Here is a 21,904-nt window from a genome sequence, read left to right as displayed (position 1 = left end):
CAGAGAAAAACTGCCAGGCATACTAAGTCTATCTTTAACAACCTTTGTAAAACCATCCCTGGGAGAGGCAGGCACTGAGTGCTGCCCAGCCGGGGGGCTCTGGCTGCCCCTCCAACTCCTGGAGTCCTTGTTTGTGGGTCCTGCCTATGCCCGTGGGACCCTCCCATACGCTGTTTTTTGTTTCTCCCTGCTCTGTTAGCCTGCCCCTGTACCTGTTCTTCATGTCCCTGTTTAAGGTGTCTCCTGAATCACCTTTCTTTGTTCCCTCTCAACTCTTTACTTTCCTGATGGCCTCATCTTTAAGAGTTGGATGTTATCACCAATCATGGGACTTGTCGACCCCCATGGCCATGCTCCCACATCTCCCCCTTCTATATTAACATAAAAGAGCTCGATTAACACAAATTAAGAAAGCAGGTTTAACACAAGTTATGAAGGCGCGATTAACAGAAATTAAGAAGGAAGAGTAACACAAATTAAGAAAGCACTATTAAAACAAATTAAAATACAGAGAAAAACTGCCAGGCATACTAATTCCATCTTTAACAAACTTTGTAACCCCATCCCTGGGAGAGGCAGGCACTGAGTGCTGCCCAGCCGGGGGACTCTGGCTGCCCCTCCAACTCCTGGAGTCCTTGTTTGTGGGTCCTGCCTATGCCAGCGAGACCCTCCCATACGCTGTTTTTTGTTTGTCCCTGTTCTGTTAGCCTGTCCCTGTTCCTGTTCTTCATGTCCCTGCTGAAGGTGTCTCCTGAATCACCCTTCTTTGTTCCCTCTCAGGGCTTTACTTTCCTGATGGTCTCATCTTTAAGAGTCGGATGTGATCACCAACCATGGGGCTTGTCGAACCCCATGGCCACACTCCCACATCTCCTCCTTCTTTATTAACATAAGAAAGCGCAATTAACACAAATTAAGAAGGCAGGATCAACATGATTCAAAGATCATAAATCCAATTTCTTTAAGTGATTTATTCTTTATTGACGGCACCGGATGCACGGGGGATCTTTCCGCCTATCGTGCATCCCGAAGTGAAAAGCCGTCCCAAATTTATACATCACAGTGATTAATATTTTATTAATGCATATACATATTCATTATCTAACCCCGCCTACTCTCGCTTCTCATGCTAATCAGTTTTTTGTGTCCTGCGCCTGCGCAGATCCTCTCGGTGGTCTTGGGCAGGGGTCGTCGAGCTGTGGTCGGTGGTCTCAGAGAGGAAGGCCATAAGTCTTCCTCACAGTGTACTTTTCACCCTTGGTCAGGATTCTGCTGAGTTAGCTTTCTTCCTAACCGCAAGGACTGTTTTTTCTTCGATTCTTCTGCTCGTTATTTTCTTATCTTGGATTCCAATGTCTTGTTCGAGATATATTGCCCGTATATGTCCTATTTCGAGATACATTGTCCGTACATCTGTTTCCTGCCCTACACCTAATGTTCTGTTCTCCCTTAATATTTACATTCTTAACCCTTTCTTATCTGGAATCGCCTCAGCTTCCCTAATCAATCCCCCCTTTTCTTTTCCCCATGCAAATTCTTTTGCATTGCATGCCCTTATCATTAGCAGTATCGCAGTAACATACATACAAATATTCCTACTACCAATAACATAACCAGATCAGTAAAAACTTGTTCTAACTATTGAAAGTTGGGTAACCATGAGGTTAACTTATTCCATATTTCCTCAAAGCCCCATGAAATGTTATCCTTACTAATCTTATACAGAACCTTTGTTTGTTTCTATATTTCCGCTATGTCAGTAGAGACCTTTCCGAATACAAAAATTCTTCTTCCCAGCCTCTACGATATGTATCCCTCAATACCTTGCCATGTACTTTCGTCAGGGAAGCTAATATTGCCATTCGTTGTAACAATTTCCAATTCCAAACAAGTATTACAAAAGACAATATTAAACTTATACCAACTAACATCAATAGAACAATAATTGGGTGACACAATGTGTTCAAAATCCCAGTTGCAGTTGGCGACCATCCAAAGAGTTTGTCCCACCAGCTATGATTTGTGTCTTGTTTTACTCTTTGCAAAACTCTGTTTATTTCTTTTGTATCATGGTGGACAGTGATTAAAGTCTTCTCTCCATCTTCCTGAATGCCTTTTAAAATTTTGATCAGGTCTTGGTGTTTAAGTAATTGCTTCACTAGCGTGAGGTTCATCCCAATAGGTGTGGGTAATAACTTGTGATACATTGTGTTGTTGGACTTGATCAACTGGTGGGATACCACTGGTGCTGAATATAAAAAATCACACCCGATGATTCTAACAAAGTTACAAATACAAAAGTTAGAATGATTTTTGCTAGGTAGAGTTATGTTTTCCTTATCTACTTCTACAAAAGCACAAGCAGTTCTTAAACACACACAGCCTTGACCAATATATACAAGCACAGTCTTTTGACTAGTATTTGGATGAATTTCGAAGTGGCAAACACCTTGCTCAGTGTCAAGACATACATCCTGAGCATCAATTGTGTTGCTTTCACAAATAAATCCTTGTTGTTCCCGGGTAACACATGATTCTAGATTCACAGACTGCCATTTCCCGTTCTTCATCCGGGCCCAGGTTCTATGCTCCGAAGGATAGAGCACTGTCTCGTCATGATTTAATCCTAGTGCAATAATGGGGTGGATAACATAAACTGTAGCATTACGTATAGTAAGCACAAAGGCAGTAGCCATGTTAATAATGGGATCATAGGTAAAATTTACCAGAGTCCACCAAGATTGGAACTTCTTTTCAAAATCATTGGCATTGTCCCAAACAATCTTTCGGACTTCAGCCGGAAAAATGCCTTCACTTCCTTCCCTAATGATCAAGGTAGCCGTTGCCTGCATCCATAACTGTACCTGTATACAACTAAGAGCTAAAGATACATTATCTTGCGCCATACTAAGTGCATCTATTATTAGTCTGTGGTCCTGGTCTTCAGCCTTTTCCCATATTGGTAACACCTTTGAAACTTGCCATTGGCTAGTTCCCAGTGCCAGTAAGGATGATTGCAGGGGCTGTTTTAGTTTTGTGTTCCAGATTGTTGTTGGCCTGTGTTCCTTACTACATATGGGAGGAAAGGAGAACAGGCTGGTTGAACTGCTGAGATGTTAATTTGTATTAGCAATTCAACACGCTTGAGAAATGATCACCATTTGTTAGCCAAATAACCACAACAGCTAACTTTCCATTAATGCTCTTATCCTCTGTGGTTACGGCTTCAGACCAAGGCCACCCACCATTCTCTATCATCATAGAAGCACCTTCCAATTCTTGAATCACAATTACAACTATAAGCCACAGAAATAAAACAATTCTGTTAACTAAATTTCTGCTAGCTACATTACTAAATACTCCTGACCATAGTGTCTTCATTTTGCTTGACTGAACTTTAGCTTCAGTTCACCATCACCCAGCGTTACTTTCCAGGGGGCTTTTGGAGCTTTCTTCTCTCTCGAATAATGGATCCAGGCCGTTTGCTCCTTAATCTTGATGGCGGTATGTGTTGTCAGCAGCACCTGGTATGGTCCCGTCCACTTTTCTTCCAAAGGCCGACCTGCAAATGCTTTTACATACACATAATCCCCAGGTTTAAAGGGGTGGATTGGTTGGTCCAGCCCTCTAGCCCTGGTTCCTGAGACAACTTTAGATATTTGATCCAACTGTTTTTGGAGTCCTATTAAATAATTATACAAGTATCCCGACCCCAGTTGCGTCAGGTCCTCCCCGCTGAACAAAAACTGATAGGGTCTTCCATATAATATTTCAAAAGGGCTTAGATTTTCCTTTGTCTGTGGTTTTACTCTAATTCTAAGTAAAGCCAAAGGGAGAGACTGAGGCCATGATAAATTAGTCTCTTGTCCTATTTTGGCTATTTGTTGTTTGATTAGATGATTCATCTTTTCCACTTGTCCGCTTGCCTGTGGTCTGTAAGGGGTATGGAGTTGCCAGTCTACCCCTAAGACCTTACTTACTTCTTGAACTATTTGCGCGCAAAAATGAGAGCCTCTATCCGAGGACATTGCTGCCGGAATTCCGAAACGCGGTATTATCTCATTCAGTAAAACCTTAACCACTTCTCTTGCCTTGTTGGTTCGACAGGGAAAAGCCTCCGGCCACCCGGAAAAAGTATCTGTCAAAACCAACAAGTATCGATACCCCCCTTTTCTTGGCAGTTCTGAAAAATCTATCTGCCATTGTTGTCCTGGATAGTTTCCTTTACTGATTATTCCGAACTTTACCCTATTTTCTGTATTAGGGTTATGATGCAAACAAATACTGCATTGCTGGGTTACTTGTTTTACCGTAGTATACAGATTTCGTCCCACCAAGACTCGACTCAGATTTTTATATAAGGTGTCTGCTCCCCAATGAGTCTTATTATGTTCTGCCATGACCGTAGGCCATATTAAATTAGAGGGTAGTACAACCCTATTATCTTTCAGGTATACCCATCCATCACTCCTTGCTTTTCCTCCCAGGTCCCCAATTAACTTTTGATCTTCCTGTGTGTACCTAGGTTCCTGTCCTTCACCTAAAGTTTGTATTTTACCGTCTGGTATTAAAGTGAGCGCTTCTGCCTCAGCCAATCCGGCCGCCCTTTTTGCTTCTTGGTCAGCCAGTCGGTTCCCTACCTCGAAGTCAGCGGTTCCTTTTTGGTGTCCCCGGCAATGTATAACAGCCACCTTCTCTGGGTGCTTTACCGCTTCCAACAACTTCAAAATCTCCTCAGCATATTTTATTTGTTTTCCTTGGGCCGTTAATAATCCTCGTTCTTTCCAGATAGCCCCATGTGCATGCACCACACCAAATGCATATTTAGAGTCTGTCCAGATATTTACTTTCTTTCCTGCTGCTAGTTCCAATGCCCGCGTAAGGGCAACTATTTCTGCTTTCTGAGCAGACGTCCCAGGGGGTAATGGTTTCGACTCAATTACCTGTTGAGTGGTCGTCACCGCATACCCTGCTTTGCGTTGTCCTTGTTTCACAAAGCTGCTTCCATCAGTATACCATGATTCATCCGCGTCTTCCAAGGGCTCCTCCTTGAGATCTGGTCGGCTAGAATACAGTTTCCATAGTTTCGATACAATCGTGGACCACTGGCTCGTCAGGAGCGTTACTAAGGAAAGAAGCTGGGTTCACAATGTTAGTAACCACAATTTCTACGTCATCTTGCTCCACCAGTATTGCTTGGTATTTTAAAAATCTTTGAGGGGATAACCAGTGTGCCCCTTTCTGCTCCAAGACTGCCGAGACAGTGTGTGATACCAGCACGGTTATCTTCTGTCCCATAGTGAACTTCCGAGCCTCCTGTATATTCATGATGACAGCGGCCACCGCTCGAAGGCAACCCGGCCAACCTTTACTTACTTCATCCAGTTGTTTAGAGAAGTAGGCCACAGCTCTCCTGTAGGGGCCCAGCTTCTGTGCCAGCACCCCCAGAGCCATCCCTTGTCTCTCATAAGAGTACAACCAAAAGGGTTTAGACAAGTCCGGTAGACCCAAAGCTGGTGCTCGCATTAACTCCAATTTAAGCTTCTTAAAGGCAGCCCGTGCTTCCCCCGTCCAGACCAATTTTGATTGGTTATTCTTGATGAGGTCATATAGGGGTTTTACAATTAGTCCATAATTATTAATCCATAGACGGCACCAACCTGTCATCCCTAGAAAAGTTCGTAATTCCTTAATGGTCTGTGGTTCTGGAGTATGGCAGATAGTTTCTTTCCGTTCTGTTCCTAACTCCCTTTGTCCCCCTGAAATCTCAAACCCCAAGTAAGTTACACGTGACTGAATCAGCTGAGCCTTCTGTTGAGAGACTCGATACCCATTCAAACCCAAAAAATTAAGGAGACTTATTGTCCATTGCATGCAGCTGCTCCTATTCTCAGTGGCTATCAAAAGGTCATCAACGTATTGCAGCAGAACTCCTTCGGTGTTTGGGGCCTCCCAAACCTCAAGCTCTTTTGCTAGTTGATTCCCAAAAATCGTGGGGCTGTTTTTGAATCCCTGCAGCAATATGGTCCAGGTCAATTGAGCCTTTCGTCCTGAGTCTGGATTTTCCCATTCAAAAGCAAAAAGCTTCTGACTTTCTAGGGCTAAAGTCAGACAGAAGAAGGCATCTTTTAAATCCAGTACGGTAAACCAAACTAAATTATCTTTTAATTTAGTCAGTAATGTGTACGGGTTGGCTACCACAGGGTGTATATCTTCAGTGATCTTATTTATAGCTCTTAAATCCTGCACTAATCTATAGTTCTTCCCATCTGGCTTCTTAATTGGTAGTATAGGAGTATTATATTCAGATTCACACTCAACCAGCAGTCCATGTTTTAAAAACTTATCCACTATCCCCTTAATTCCTTTCCTGTCTTCTAATCTTAGGGGATATTGCTTAATCTTAACTGGCCTTTCCCCTGGCTTTAATCTCACCACTATCGGGGCTGCATTTTTGGCTCGCCCAGGGATGTCAGTAGCCCAGACTCCTGGGTAAACTTGGTCTAAAATCTCCGAAGGTACTTTACCGATGGGGTCTGCTTGTATCAGCATTAAGCTTAGCGCGGTTATCAGCTTTTCTTCTCTCACTTTTAACCCCACCTTCCCTTTTTCAAAGACAATTTCCGCTTCTAATTGTTCTAGTAAATCTCGCCCCAGCAAAGACTTCGGGGATCCTGGTAAATATAAAAACAGATTCACAGATTCACAGATTTCTCTAGGTTGGAAGAGACCTCAAGATCATCGAGTCCAACCTCCGACCTAACACTAAGTACTCCACTAAACCATATCCCTAAGCTCTACATCTAAACGTTTTTTAAAGACCTCCAGGGATGGTGACTCCACCACCTCCCTGGGCAGCCTGTTCCAATGCTTAATAACCCTTTCGGTAAAGAAGTACTTCCTAACATCCAACCTAAAACTCCCCTGTCGCAACTTTAGCCCATTCCCCCTCGTCCTGTCACTAGGCACGTGGGAGAATAGACCAACCCCCACCTCTCTACAGCCTCCTTTCAGGTAACTGTAGAGAGCGATGAGGTCGCCCCTGAGCCTCCTCTTCTCCAGGCTGAACAAGCCCAGCTCCCTCAGCCGCTCCTCGTAAGACTTGTTCTCCAGACCCCTCACCAGCTTGGTCGCCCTTCTCTGGACTCGCTCGAGCACGTCCATGTCCTTCCTGTAGCGAGGGGCCCAAAACTGAACACAGTACTCGAGGTGCGGCCTCACCAGAGCCGAGTACAGGGGCACAATCACTTCCCTCGACCTGCTGGCCACACTGCTTCTTATACAGGCCAGGATGCCGTTGGCCTTCTTGGCCACCTGAGCACACTGCTGGCTCATATTCAGCCGACTATCCACCAATACTCCCAGGTCCTTCTCGGCCAGGCAGCTTTCCAGCCACTCATCTCCCAGCCTGTAGCTCTGCTTGGGGTTGTTGCAGCCCAGGTGCAGGACCCGGCACTTGGTCTTGTTGAACTTCATGCAGTTGACCTCAGCCCATCGCTCCAGCCTATCCAGATCCTCCTGCAGAGCCTTCCTGCCCTCGAGCAGATCGACACACACACTTAGCTTGGTGTCATCTGCAAACTTACTGAGGGTGCACTGGACGCCCTCATCCCATCTGTTTCCCTAACTTATATTTTAAAGGCCTTAGGAAAAAGGCTTTCTCGTGCTGGCCTGTAGCTCCTATCACCGTCACAAAATCCTCATCCTCTGGTATCAATTTCTGGTTTAACACAGAATAAGTCGCTCCTGTGTCAATTAAAAACTCCACTTCCTGTCCTGATTTCCCTAGCTTAATTTTAACCAGCGGATCTGCTAGGGTAGAATCCCCCGGTCCACTTCATTGATCGGGAGATACACTAGCTACCATCAATCTGTTCTTCTCCCATTGTTTCGGACATTCCCTTTTCCAATGACCCACTTCCCTACAATATGCACACTGATTCAGTCTCAGGGGAGGCTTTACTGACCTTCCCCTTATCCCATTCCCTCTTCCTTTTCCCCGAAAAGGTTCTTCTTGCCTCTGTAAGGCCGCAACAGTTGCCGCAGCAATAGCCCTACCCAGCCTTTGTTTCTCATTCCCTTCTCGATTCCTAAATACCCTCCATGCCTCTTCCACCAGCCTTTCTAAATCTCTCACATCCGGCTCTTTCATTTTCTGAAGCTTCCGCCTTATATCGTCCGCAGACTGACCCAAGAACAATGATACTAGCTGGACTTTACCTTCCTCAGAAGAGGGGTCTATCGTTGTAAATTTTTGCATTGCTGTCCTTAGTTGATCGAGAAATTCTGACGGGGTCTCAGTTTGCCCCTGTTTTATGGTATATAACCTAGACCAGTTTACAGACTTTGGTATCGCACTTTCCAAGGCGATCCTAATCCATTCCTGATATCTTTTTAATAACCTATAATCACCCTCATCATTATAGTCCCAGTTTGGGTCCACTCTGGGCACATATATCTCCACAGTTCCAGGTAAAACTGACGTTACCTGGGTCTGTACTTGAGTTTGTGCATTCTTAATTACCAGTTGCTTTTCCAGTTTCCGATAATGCTGCCAGCATTATCTCTATATCTTTCCAATCGGGATCTAAATTCTTTACAATCAGCTCAAACCTCCGGGCCACTGATTCTGGATCATCCCGGTATCCTTTCACAGCTTCCTTCCATGAATCTAACTCAGCAGTTGTGAAAGGTACTTTTATCCGAGCTGGTCCGTTAGCCCCCATAGCCTGTCGTAACGGGGCTTGAATAACGGGCCCGACCTTACTTCGGGTTCGAGCCGTGATCGGGGTAAAGTCTCCATTCCCCCAACTCTCATTTTTCTTATCTATTCTGCCGTTTCCTGGGCTCGCCCCCACGCCTCGTTCTATTATCTGGGGCGAGAGGACATAATCCTCCATTCTCTCCTCTGACTCATTCAATTTCAAACATCTCTGCCCGATACTGCACGCCGAACAACATCTTTTCATTTTTCCTGCCCCTTCCTTCTTCATATCCTTTTCTATTGCCAGGATCAAAGGATCCTGTGGGGCTAAGTTAATTCCACACTCCTTCTGCCATTCCAGGTGGTTTCTCAAAGTGAAAAACATATCTGCGTATGACACCTCATCCCACTTTCCTTCTCTCCTTAGAAACAACATTAACTGTAGTAAAGTATTATAATTTAAGGTTCCATTCAGTGGCCATTTTTCCTCACAATCCAACTTATAAAGTGGCCACCATTGATTACAATATTTTATCAACGTTTTCTTATTTTCAGTTCCACCGGGGGATCCCCCTATATCTTTCCAATGACTCAAGATACATCCCAACGGGCTTTTCTTTGGAATCCCACTACTCTGCTGCCCCCCCATGTTACAGTTCAGAATGTTTCTTGTTACACAATACAAGCCGGCAGCTTTCCACAATAACACCAAGATCCTAGTAACGTTATAAAGAGTACAATCAAAATCCCAAAGACAATAGCCAAGGTCAAGTTCCACATTTAAACACAACGTAAACTAACCTCGCATGCAAAGGTTATTTGTTTCCCAACAGCAACTGAGTGCTTTCCAAAAAAACCAAATGCCGTCCTGCAGAAAACTTTTACTTTCCGACTTACAGACGACCCCAATTGACCGGTCAACCAAATAAACCAAAATAAAGAATATAATCACTTACAATGATGGGGTCCGTGTCTGCCTCCGCAGTGATCCGTTGAGTCGAGGAGTCCCTCCGGGAAATCCCGGGGGTACCCTAGGGAGTCCTGTTCCCAGCGGGTCCTGCGGTCCGACAGAGAAGAAGTCCCATCTGGGGTGCCAGATTGATTCAAAGATCATAAATCCAATTTCTTTAAGTGATTTATTCTTTATTGACGGCACCGGATGCACGGGGGATCTTTCCGCCTATCGTGCATCCCGAAGTGAAAAGCCGTCCCAAATTTATACATCACAGTGATTAATATTTTATTAATGCATATACATATTCATTATCTAACCCCGCCTACTCTCGCTTCTCATGCTAATCAGTTTTTTGTGTCCTGCGCCTGCGCAGATCCTCTCGGTGGTCTTGGGCAGGGGTCGTCGAGCTGTGGTCGGTGGTCTCAGAGAGGAAGGCCATAAGTCTTCCTCACAGTGTACTTTTCACCCTTGGTCAGGATTCTGCTGAGTTAGCTTTCTTCCTAACCGCAAGGACTGTTTTTTCTTCGATTCTTCTGCTCGTTATTTTCTTATCTTGGATTCCAATGTCTTGTTCGAGATATATTGCCCGTATATGTCCTATTTCGAGATACATTGTCCGTACATCTGTTTCCTGCCCTACACCTAATGTTCTGTTCTCCCTTAATATTTACATTCTTAACCCTTTCTTATCTGGAATCGCCTCAGCTTCCCTAATCAAACACAAACTAAAACACAGAGAAAAGCTGCCAGGCATACTAAGACTATCTTTAAAAAACTTTGCAAGCCCATCCCTGGGAGTGGCAGGCACTGAGTGCTGCCCAGCCGGGGGGCTCTGGCTGCCCCTCCAACTCCTGGAGTCCTTGTTTGTGGGTCCTGCGTAAGCCAGTGTGACCCTCCCATAAGCTCTTTTTTTTCGTCCCTGTTCTGTTAGCCTGTCCCTATTCATTCCTTTTCTGTTTTTGTCCCTGTGCTGTTAGCCTGTCCCTGTTCCTGTTCTTCATGTCCCTGTTTAAGGTGTCTCCTGAATCACCCTTCTTGGTTCCCTCTCAACTCTTTACTTTCCTGATGGTCTCATCCTTAATAGTCCGATGTTATCACCAACCATGGGGCTTGTCGACCCCCATGGCCACACTCCCACATCTCCCCCTTCTTTATTAACATCAACCATCTTCTTGACACGAATTATTACTCCATATATCACAATATGAAACAAGGTCGCAAAGCTATGAACCTTTCTTTCACCAAAAGCAGTCTTTAAGTTCACGGAACTGGCTTATTAAAAGTGTAGTACAGTGGGTTCTGGCTAAAGTCAAACAAAGTGTGGGTGTGCATAGTTTAACATATGAATGGAGATTTGGTTCTACTTTACAACTTTGCAGGTTGTGGAGTCTGTTTTCTGCAAGTCAATAGAAGGAAGACTAGAAACTTTGTATGTCTAATGCTACATTACTCACTAAAGAATCTGCCTTATCTGTAAGACCATACAGAATTGTATCCCAGGCGGGGGGGGGGGGGGGGGGGGGGGGGGGCGGGGGGGGGGGTGAATAACCTAGGCCTGGAGGATGTGCCTGTAAAGAATAGGTGAGGAACTCCTGGTATGCACATGTCCTTCGATGTGTAAATGCTTAGTTTAGTATGCATGGTTAAGTTGGAACAACAACATAAGAAAGAACGAGATAGAACGAGATGGTCTGAGCATGCGCAAGAACTGGGTTCAAGCAACAAACTTAGTGAGGAAGACTACTGACTACCACCAGAGACCCCCGGAAGACCACCAGTGGAAACAAATGCGCATGCATCAGGGACATTTACAGATTTTAACGAATTACGGGAAATAGTACGAATATGTTAATTATTTCTCAGAAATCTAATGAATATGTATGTTTTGACTATATATATCCCCTGTAGCCTGGACAATTCGGCACGCACATTAGGTGGAGCGATCCCCTGTGCGTCTGGCGCCGCAATTAAAGAATGCCTGCTTTCTAAAACTCCAAACTGAGTCTTAGAGAGTTTCTTTGACCGACTTTTACGGTACCACTGGTTTGAGATTTCCAGTGTTTTGCCATTAGCGTGGGCTCCCAGTTCCTGTCCATGTATTGGCACATAGGAAAAATGTGGTAGCTCCTTGATGTGAAAAAAGAATTACCTTGATGATAAAACTGAGCTGCTGCTAGGCACCTGGTTGCAGAAAAATGCGAGGAATTGAGAAAGTCCTGCAGCAGACTAAGATAGTAAATCATTATGGGAAAATGTTTCCTGCATGTTCGGTGGAACCTTAAGCAAAATCTAGGTGCCTCAAGATGCCAGTGAAGGGACCTTAAAGATCATCTAGTTCCAACCCCCCTGCCATGGGCAGGGACACCTTCCACTAGACCATGTTGCTCAAAGCCCCTTCCAACCTGGCCTTAAACACTTCCAGGGAGGGGGCATCCACAACTTCTCTGGGCAACCTGTTCCAGTGCTTCACCACCCTCAGAGTGAAGAATTTATTCCTTATATCTACTCTAAACATACCTTCTTTTAGTTTAAAGCTGTTACTGTCTCTCTACTCCCTGATAAAGAGTTCCTCTCCAGCTTTCTTGTTGCCCCCCCCCCGCCTTTCCGCCCCTTTAGGTACTGGAAGGCCTAAAAGTCTCCCTGGAGAGATATTGCCATGTGATTTTTACCATGAACTTGATTTAAAGTCCTTGAAGCCAATCAAAGCAAAGAAATAGCTGAGCAGCTTCAAGAACCTTTTGAGCAAGTATAAGAAACACCCTTCCAGTTGCTTTGTTTTTTAGTAGTTCTGTTTTCACATTTTTTGTAAAAGGACAAGATAAAGAATGCCAAACTTGCAAGGCCTTGACGTAACAGGAGCCCCTCGGACCCCGAGAACCAGATCAAACCAACCTTATGGTTCGGACTGTGACCAAGGGCTCAGAGAGCACGCGCAAGGAGACGAGGTGAAAAGTTCAACTCTGATGAAGACGTCTTACTTCATCCCGACGACCACCCGGATGACCACCAGAGAGTACAACGCAAGCGCAGAAGGACTGATAAGACAATTAGCATACAAAGCGGGGCTAGGCGGAGCTAGGAAATGAATATGCATTGATGTGTTGCGAAACAAGGCATATGTAATATTTTAGGGGATAAAAGAGAATGCGGGTGAGCGAATTGTTGCGTATGTCTTTGGGAACTATCCCGCATGCGCCCGGCGCCAAAATAAACCACATACCTACTTTATAACTCATTTGCTTTTGAGTTGTAGAGTTCTTCCGTGAATCAGCTGTGTAATGGGTAAAGCCTTGTTTGTTCATTAAATGTTGCTGATGGGAGGTTTCAACGGTTGATTGCTTATACCCCCCAATATCCTGTTGAAGGAAAAAAACAAGTATGGGAGCTTCCTGTTAAGTTAACAATTGCAGTAGAAACCAGCTCCAAATAAGGGCAAAATGGCATTCCCCCTCGCATGAGAACACACATACTGCAGCAAAGTCATGACCCCAACGCAGAGGAAGACGACGATCTTCATCCCCACGACCACCAGAGGACTGACGAAGACCCCCTAGCAACAGGCCGCGCAGTTGTAGAAGACACCAGGAGGTGCCACTAAACCCGGAACTACTAGGCTATAAATCGAGACTCTGGCGGGCTTAGGTGCATGCCGTTGGCGGAGCAGGAGACTCCCCGGCTGCCCAGCGCTGTTTTACTTATCGCTGCTTGCTGAAATGCTCAAATAAATTGAAATTCAATCTACCTTACCCACAATGTGTCGGGAATGATTTCTACCAGAACTAATTTATAACAAGCTGCTTTACCAAAACCAAACCCAAATGAATAAATTAATTTAAAATAGCACGCAGACTTATGCACAAAACATATTTTTGTTCTTAACAAAAAATTATTTCAAATGTATAGATTTTTTTTGAAATGTAAATTTAGCAATATAAATAAGTTATGAGATTGCTTTTATCATAAAATACAGTATATTATGATAATTTGTTATTCTCTTATCTAACAGATTAACTAAACTCCAGATATTGGAACTTAGACAAAACCAGTTAAAAATATTGCCAAAATAAGTCTGTATTAAATTTATTTAAAATACTTTGGATGTTTTTTTTTTTCTATAGTTAGACTAAAAATGTAGTGCATATTGGGAAGTAGATCACAGCTTAAAAGCAGGTTGATGGTTTTGCAGTTCCTGCTGTTTCTATGAGCTAGAGGAATGCTCTGAATTTTCAGAGTTGGATCCTGGAGATCTAAGGAGGTTAACAAAGGTACAAAATGTCAATAAAGAGAGAAACAGAGATCCCAAAGATGGGATATGAATAACCAGCTATAGAGTCGTGAATATTTTGTGATGTGCAATAAAAGGTGTCTTCCTCTGGCAACAGTAACTGGTAAATAGGAGTACTGGTTTCATGTATTTTGGTTGAGAAGAGGAGGAGCTAACAATTGAATATTCAATCTGTCCAGATCATTCTAGTAGAGAATTAATTGCATGCGGTAAGCTAAAGTATGAATTGCTGGCCCTTAAAGTACAGCAGACAGTTTTCTTAGTGACTCTGGAAAACTGTATGTTCCATTGGAGTACCCTTTTTGTGTGTATAGCTACCATGCTGTGGTGTCTGCAGTATAAAAATGCCAAAATGAAATGTATAGCATCAGAAAGTGTGAATTTAAGTCTTTCAGGTGTGAAACATTCTACTCATTCATGTGATATAGATACTTTCTATCCTCCTTTGTTCTTTCTGATGTCACTAATTTTCAGTAAAAATTAAAGGGCATATAATTTGGGACGGTAGCTATGTAAATTAAGTTGCTCCCAACTGAGGAACAGTAGCTATAATTAAAGCATATATCTAATATAAATTTTGTTTACAAAATTACTCCGACCTTAATTGCAATAATTAACCCTAATAGCATGAATTATATGCAATATTTTGAAAAGAGTAGTTTATGGAGGTCTCTTGTAGTGATAAGAGACATTTAAATAAATGCTATAATGTATTTAGGCTAAATGCAATTTCTGTTGAAGCTGCCGGCAATTTTTTTTGCTGACCGGTGTTTTCAGGGTTTCATCTTTGCTGGAAAACTAAACAGTAGCTGTCATGAAGATGTCCTCTGCAGCACCTCCTTAATGATCTGCAGTATATGTGGAGCTGCCAACTTTATTATTCTCTTCTGGTACTCTTGTGGTTCAATTCAGGGAGATAAAGCTCTTGAGACTACTTTTTTTTTCTTTAGTTTAAACGCATAAGTATGCATTTTGCTACAGTGAGACACTAAGAAAATATATTTTTTGTGTATAATATACACTGGGGAGAAAAAATTTATTGTGGTGTCTATAGTACGCAAGGAGTAAATCAGCCTTTCAGGATAATACAATTGTGCAGCAGTTGACTTAACCAAAAAAGTTGTCTGTGGCCTGGTTTAACTATTATGTCAGAAAAGAAACTTGCATAGTTTTCCAAACCTATTTGTTTTTAAAAGAACGTGCTTCACAGCTTTAAATAGTGTAGAAAATGAAAATTCTTTTTGAAGCTATTAAGACGTAGCAGTTGTGATGGTTTTACTCAAGTGGGCAGCCGAGCTCCACCACAACCACTCACTCATTCCCCCTCCTCAAAGAGAAACGGGGAGAAAATACAGTGCAAAGGGTTCAAGGGTTGAGATAAGGACGGGGAGATCGCTCAACAATTATCGTGACAGGCAAAACAGACTCAGAGTAGGGAGACAGTAAGATTTATTGCCTATTGCTAACAAGCTAGAGAAGTGAGAAACAAAGGAAAGAAACCAAAAACACCTTCCCCCCATCCACCCTCTTCCATCTCCTTCCCCTGAGCGGCACAAGGGAATGGGGGAATGGGGGTTGTGGTCACTCTATAGCACTTTGTCTCCACTGCTCTTTCTCAGTCACTCTTCCCCTGCGCCATGGGGTCCCTCGCACGGGATGCTGTCCTTTCCGAACTGATCCTGTGTGGGCTTCCTACAGGCAGCAGCTCTTCAAGAACTGCTCCAAATATGGGTCCATACCACGGGGTCCATCCATTAGGAGCATACTGCTCCAACCTGGATCCCCCACGGGCAGCAGCTCCTGCCAGGTCACCTTCTCCTGTGTGGTTCCCTCTCCATGGGCTACAGGTCCATCCCGGAATCTGCTCCTGTTGGAGCTCTCCATGGGCCGCAGCCTCCTTCAGGTCAGATCCACCTGCTCCCCCTGCTCCACCGTGGGCTCCTCCATGGGCATGGAAATCTGCTCTGCTGTGGTATACCATGGGCTGCAGGGGGACAACCTGCTCCACCACAGTCCTCTCCACAGGCCGCATGGGAACTTTTACTCTGGAGCCTGGAGCACCTTGTGAGAAACACTCTGTAGCCAATAACATAGCCTCAGGCTCAGGACCCAGTTTCTTGGCTGATGGTGGTGAATGGGGAATTCCAAAGGTGGGGTTTGAGCCAACAACCCATGGGTCCTGAGAGATGACAAAGAAGAGGACAACCCCAGAATACAGTTCTTAAGAAAACTCTCTTGTTTCGAATTGCGGTATCTCATCCCTTCTGCCCAGATAGGGTAATTCGAACAGCATCTCATATGGTGAAATTCCTATATCCTTTCTTGGTGCTGTTTGAACCTGGAGCAGTGCTAAGGGTAAGCTTTTTACCCAGTGAAGTCAGGTTTCTAACACTAATTTAGTTAATTGCTTCTTTAATGTCTGGTTCATTCGCTCCACCTTCCCAGAAGAGGAGGGGTGCCAGGGGGTGTGAAAATCCCACTCAATCTCTAAGGCCTGCATTAACCCTTGCAGTACTTGTGAAGTGAAACGACTTCCTTGATCTGAATCAATGTTTTCAGCTATCCCATATCTAGGGACTATTTGCTCCAGTGATACCTTAGACACCGTGTTCGCAGTTGCAGATACCGAGGGGAAAGCTTCCACCCATCCAGTCACGTGGTCAATTAGGACCAACAAGTACTTAAGTCTCCCTGCTTTAGGTAACTCAGTAAAGTCTACCTGTATACTTTGGAAAGGTCGAATCCCTGGCTCCCGTCCCCCTCTAGGTGAGTTATGGATGACCTTTTTATTTACCTTTAGGCATATGGTACATCCTCTGCATATTTGCTTCACTGAAGTGTATATTCCTACACAGACATACTTTCTTAGCACAGCATCACACATTGCTTGCACCCCCCAATGACTCTCTTGATGTAAAACAGTTAATATTTGCCTCATTAGCACTTTATTCAGCATTTCTCTCCCATCAGGGAGTATCCATTTTCCTTCAGACTTCGTGGCTCCTGATTCCTTAAAAACCTATTACTCTTAAAACTTTTTAGTCCTTTCTTAGTCATGGAGAGGAGCCTATGCAGGAGCAGGTGATCGGGGTGGGGGTGGGTGTGAGAAACACTCTGTAGCCAATAACTTAGGCTCAGGCGAGGATCTCAGTGAAGTAGTAATTTATTCGCGATTGCAATGGCGGGCGCATAGGGAGCATAACTTGGCTCCTCCTCCAAAAAAAAAAGGAATCTTTTGTTTACACATAAATTTCAAGCCTGAATTTTCATCAGGCCCGTATTTTGGCCAAAATACTGCTGTTTCCTTAATTGGTTCTTTTGTCCAGACTCATACACAATATTTAACCATATATATATATTTTTTTTTTTTTTTACCATCTCCTCCAATTTTGAGATTATTTTTCCAATTTCTTATAATTCTTCAGGAAGAACTTTCGGTAGGCACTCCCCCAGGGATATCTCCCTGTCCCCTGGAACTCATATTTCCCATTTTTCCTATTCTGGAAAATGGGGGTGTACTGCCAAGCACTTCCCCATGCAAGGGCTACCGCACACCTATGAGTTTACCAGATTCCCTGGTGTACTTCCGAGCACTTCCCCGTGCAAGGATTACTGTACACCAAATTTCCCTGGTGTACTGCCAAGCACTTCCCTGTGCAAGGGCTTACCATACACCAAATTTCCCGAGACTCTTCCTTTCTCTCCCTTATCTCACGCTTCATCCGTCTCCGGCCGCGCCCCTCGCGGAGCTACGGAACCGCGGATCAGGACTCCACACTCGCTTCGTACAAAAGTACGTCTCAATCACACATCACACAGAGTCTCACCTGACCCCCAAGGCAATACTTAATATTTCTTACCTTGGTCTGTGCACAGAGTTACCGGATCAATTCTTAAAACCCGGAGTGCCTACCTTCTTCCTTTTCCCCACTACTTCACGGATCCTGCCTCTTTAATCAGTCTCGGGCCCTCTGTCAGCTCTCCGCAGAACCGCCACCGTCGATGCACAGGACCGCTGAAATCAGCGGGGCATGCCTTCCTGCTGCTGCGGTGGTGGGGCTCCCCAGTAGGTGACTGGATCCCGGACGAGCCCCCAGATTGTGAGAAACACTCTGTAGCCAATAACTTAGGCTCAGGCGAGGATCTCAGTGAAGTAGTAATTTATTCGCGATTGCAATGGCGGGCGCCCCACAAGCAGGAGAGCGCACCTACTAGTTCCAAAAACACAGTTTATATACTTTTTGATGACAGGACCCTCCCCTGTTTCCCCACTGGAGTGGGTAATCCAGGTTCACAATCTATCTGATGCTTCACAGACAATGCCTGGCCTTCAGTTGCCGGCCTGTTTTTGAGATGGTAATGTTTTCTCCCCTTATCTGGCTTGACTTAACATAGTGATTTTCACCTGATTGCTCTAAGGAGTCTGGTTGTCTGCATTTTAGGAGGTCACCTGCTGAGCTTTCTTATCACTGTAAGCATATCTCAATACCACATTCCTTCCTTCTATACTATGTAACACTGCAAAAACAGCATTTCTATTCCCACATGGGGGGGTCCCAAGCTGGAGCAACCCCCTCCTGATGGATGGACCCCGTGGCACAGACCCACACCTGGACCAGCTCCCAAAAGAGATGCTGCCAGTGGAGAAACCCACGAAGGACCAGCCCAGGTTTGTAGTAATCTACAAAAATCTGTAGTAATCTGCAAAAATCTTTGTAGATTACTGAGATATAGTCCCCAGTCTTTGCCAATTGTTTCTACTCTCCTCCTTATTGGAGTAAATTCATACCGTTAAGCTTCCAGTTAAGTAAAAAAAGGCCAGAAATATCTGTAATGAGACATCAGCACCAAACAGCACTTATCACCTCACTTGTATGCTGCATCTTAAGTGACTTGTGTGCCAACTGGCTACTCTTGCCTTCCCAACTTATCTTGTAAAACCTCAAGTCATGAGGGCAGCGGCAAGATACTGAGAGATCCTGATTTTCCTTTTGAAGTTTGGCGGTTAAAGAATCAGAGGATGATAAAGTTGCTATCCTCCAGAAACCAAAGCAGCCAGCTCCCAAGTCACATTCCTTGTTCTTAGTGTCAGAGGAAAATTGCTACTGCAAAACAAACATTTATTAGACTTCTTAAGATGGTAAACAGGTAGGTTCTGTCCTTTATTTTGATTTTTTTTTTCTTTGCTAAAGCATTAGTGGGGAGGGAGAAGAGAATTAAAAGGAATCGATGAAATCAGAAAAGAATACTGTATCTAACCTTTACCCCAACATCTTTTACAGAAACTCTCTGGCTTTCTTGTTTCGACTCCTTGGCAATATCTTCAGTAGATTCTTCATCCTTCGGTCTATGAACAATTGTCTGGACAGTTTTGACCATATTCGTCAGTTCATCAGGATATGGAGTTGGATATCTCTTCAGATTGCCTTCCTGTGTTACAAAAAGCAATAATATTCAAATTTTACTTAAATGCCACAATTAAAGTATCATCTTTAAAACAGATAATAAATTAGGACAAAACACTCAGCAGAGCAATCTTCACTTTGCTGTTTGAGTCTACCTAGATTAACTCAAACTTATGTTTATAAAACCCAGGAAGAACACATTTTTTTGTTTGTTTAATTTGGCCATTGATTGAAAGCAGGAAGAACTATGACAACTATAATGTACTTAAAGAAAAATCAGGATTAAATATTATTTCCCCACTATCCCTCCCCAGTAGCACTGTAAGCATAGCAACCACATAACCACCAAGTGATTATATGAAGGTGCTTTATTCAGCGCTGGAAGCCGGGGCAGGTGCCCAAATCTGGCTTCAAGTCCCGTTACTTCCCAGCCATTATTTATACATCCAACATTACGTAAGGTATACATATTCATTACAGGTTGCAACATCAGCCTCGCATTCCATTCTAATTAGCTCTCCTCCCATTTGCACATGCGTGGTGCTCTCTGGTGGTCGTCCAGATGCAGTAAGGAGTCTTCCTCTCTGCTAAACTTTTCACCTTTCTCACTCGACGCATGCTCTCTCTGCTCCTTGGTTCTGGTTCAACTCATTTCAGCATTTTCAGGTTCTTATCAAAGGTCAGGTTGTACTTGTTCCCTCCCAGGGTTCCCTTTCAAAGATTCATTTGACTGTTCGGTATACTCCCTAAATATCTCAGTATACATAGATTAATTGATAATGTAAGTACATTTGACAATGCTTATTATACTTTATGACCCATCACCTAAGAGACATTAATAAAACATCCATTTGGTTCTCCATAACACTAACAGCACCACCAGTCCAGTACTCTCCTAGGTATGCCTTATCATAGAATCAGAATCATTAAGGTTGGAAAAGACCTCCAAGATCATCTGGTCCAACCATCACCCTACTACCAATATCAGCCACTAAACCATGCACAGTTACGAGATCAGTTCTCAACGATATCAGTTCTCAAAACCGGAGTGCCTACCCTTTTTTTTTTTTTTTTTTCTTCCCTAATTCTTCACTGATCCTGCCTTCTTAACCAGTCTCGGTTCCTTTGTCAGCTCTCTGCAGAACCACTGTCACCACAGCACAGGAGTGCTGAAATCAGCGGGTCATGCCTTCCTGCTGCAGTGGCGGCGGGGCTCCCCGGTAGGTGACTGGATCCCAGACGAGCCCCCAAATTGTGAGAAACACTCTGTAGCCAATAACATAGGCTCAGGTGAGGATCTCAGTGAAGTAGCATTTTTATTCACGATTGCAATGGCGGGTGTCCCACAAGCAAGAGCGCACCTACTAGTCACATAGTACAGTTTATATTCTTTATCTCTCAATGACCGGGACACTCCCCTGTTTCCCCATTGACTGGGTAGTCCAGGTTCACAGTCTATCCAGTGCTTCACAGACAATACATGGCTTTCAGTTGCCAGCCTGTTATTTTTCAAATTTCTTTTGACTTTTTTTACTCTGAGGTGATAATGTTTCTTCCCTTATCTGGCTTGACTTGACACCTAATTTCACCTAAATACCGTGAAATTCACCTAATTCTCCTAATCCACCTATTCACCTATTCACCTAATTACCGTGAAATTCACCTAATTCAACCAGACCTAAGGAGTCTGGTTGTCTGCATTTTACAAGGTGGTCTGGTAAGCTTTGTTATCACTGCAAGCATATCTCAATACCACATTCCTTTCCTCTAAACAATATGACATCTCTAGAAAAAACTCTTTCTTACATGGTCACATACACCCAGTAAATGCTTTTCTGTTGAATATCAATTTAGTACTTGTCTTTCTCCCCGTTCTCGGCCCGCCCCCCCACCCTCCCCCCCCCCCCCCCCCCCCCCCCACATTGGGCATTCCTAAGAAGCAACATGTCTGGTACTTCCTGTGCTTATGTTAGTGTTGGGGAGAATCGAATGGATGTTTTACTAATGTCTCTTAGGTGATGGGACATACAGTATAATTAAGCATTGCCAAATGTACTTACATTATCAATTAATCTATGTACACTGGAAACTTAGGGAGTACACTGAACATTTAAAGGAATCGTTGAAGGGGAACCCTGGAAGGGAACAGGTACAACCTGACCTTGGATAAGGGCCTGGAAATGCTGAAATGAGTTGAAGCAGAACCAAGGAGCGGAGGGAGCATGCGTCGAGTGAGAAAGGTGAAAAGTTTAGCGGAGAGGAAGACTCCTTACTTCATCTGGACGACCACCTGGACGACCACCAGAGTGCGCCACGCATGTGCAAAGGGGAGGGGAGCTAATTAGAATGGAATGCGAGGCTGATGTTGCAACCTGTAATGAATATGTATACCTTACGTAATGTTGGATGTATAAATAATGGCTGGGAAGTAACGGGACTCGAAGCCAGATTTGGGCACCTGCCCCGGCTTCCAGCGCTGAATAAAGCACCTTCATATAATCACTTGGTGGTTATGTGGTTGCTACGCTAACACTTATGTTACCAATTCTGGTGCA

The 21,904-nt window shown here is 44.0% G+C and overlaps 2 long non-coding RNA genes across 2 annotated transcripts; both read right to left on the bottom strand.

The window, feature by feature from the left end:
• Positions 1-951: 951 nt before the first annotated feature.
• On the bottom strand, positions 952-11,126 carry LOC136789174 (uncharacterized). Its single transcript, XR_010828038.1, has 2 exons — positions 9,506-11,126; positions 952-5,064 (listed from the first exon to the last, which is right to left on the bottom strand). It is a non-coding gene; the product is annotated as an uncharacterized lncRNA (long non-coding RNA).
• A 7,187-nt stretch (positions 11,127-18,313) lies between these two features.
• Positions 18,314-19,894, bottom strand: LOC136789175 (uncharacterized). Its single transcript, XR_010828041.1, has 2 exons — positions 19,204-19,894; positions 18,314-19,049 (listed from the first exon to the last, which is right to left on the bottom strand). It is a non-coding gene; the product is annotated as an uncharacterized lncRNA (long non-coding RNA).
• Positions 19,895-21,904: the final 2,010 nt, after the last annotated feature.

Source organism: Anser cygnoides, unplaced genomic scaffold, assembly GCF_040182565.1.
Source record: "Anser cygnoides isolate HZ-2024a breed goose unplaced genomic scaffold, Taihu_goose_T2T_genome scaffold_42_1, whole genome shotgun sequence".
NCBI classification, from domain to species: Eukaryota; Metazoa; Chordata; class Aves; order Anseriformes; family Anatidae; genus Anser; species Anser cygnoides.
The sequence above is the reverse complement of the archived record's forward strand: the minus strand, read 5'-3'. Positions and strand labels throughout refer to the sequence as shown.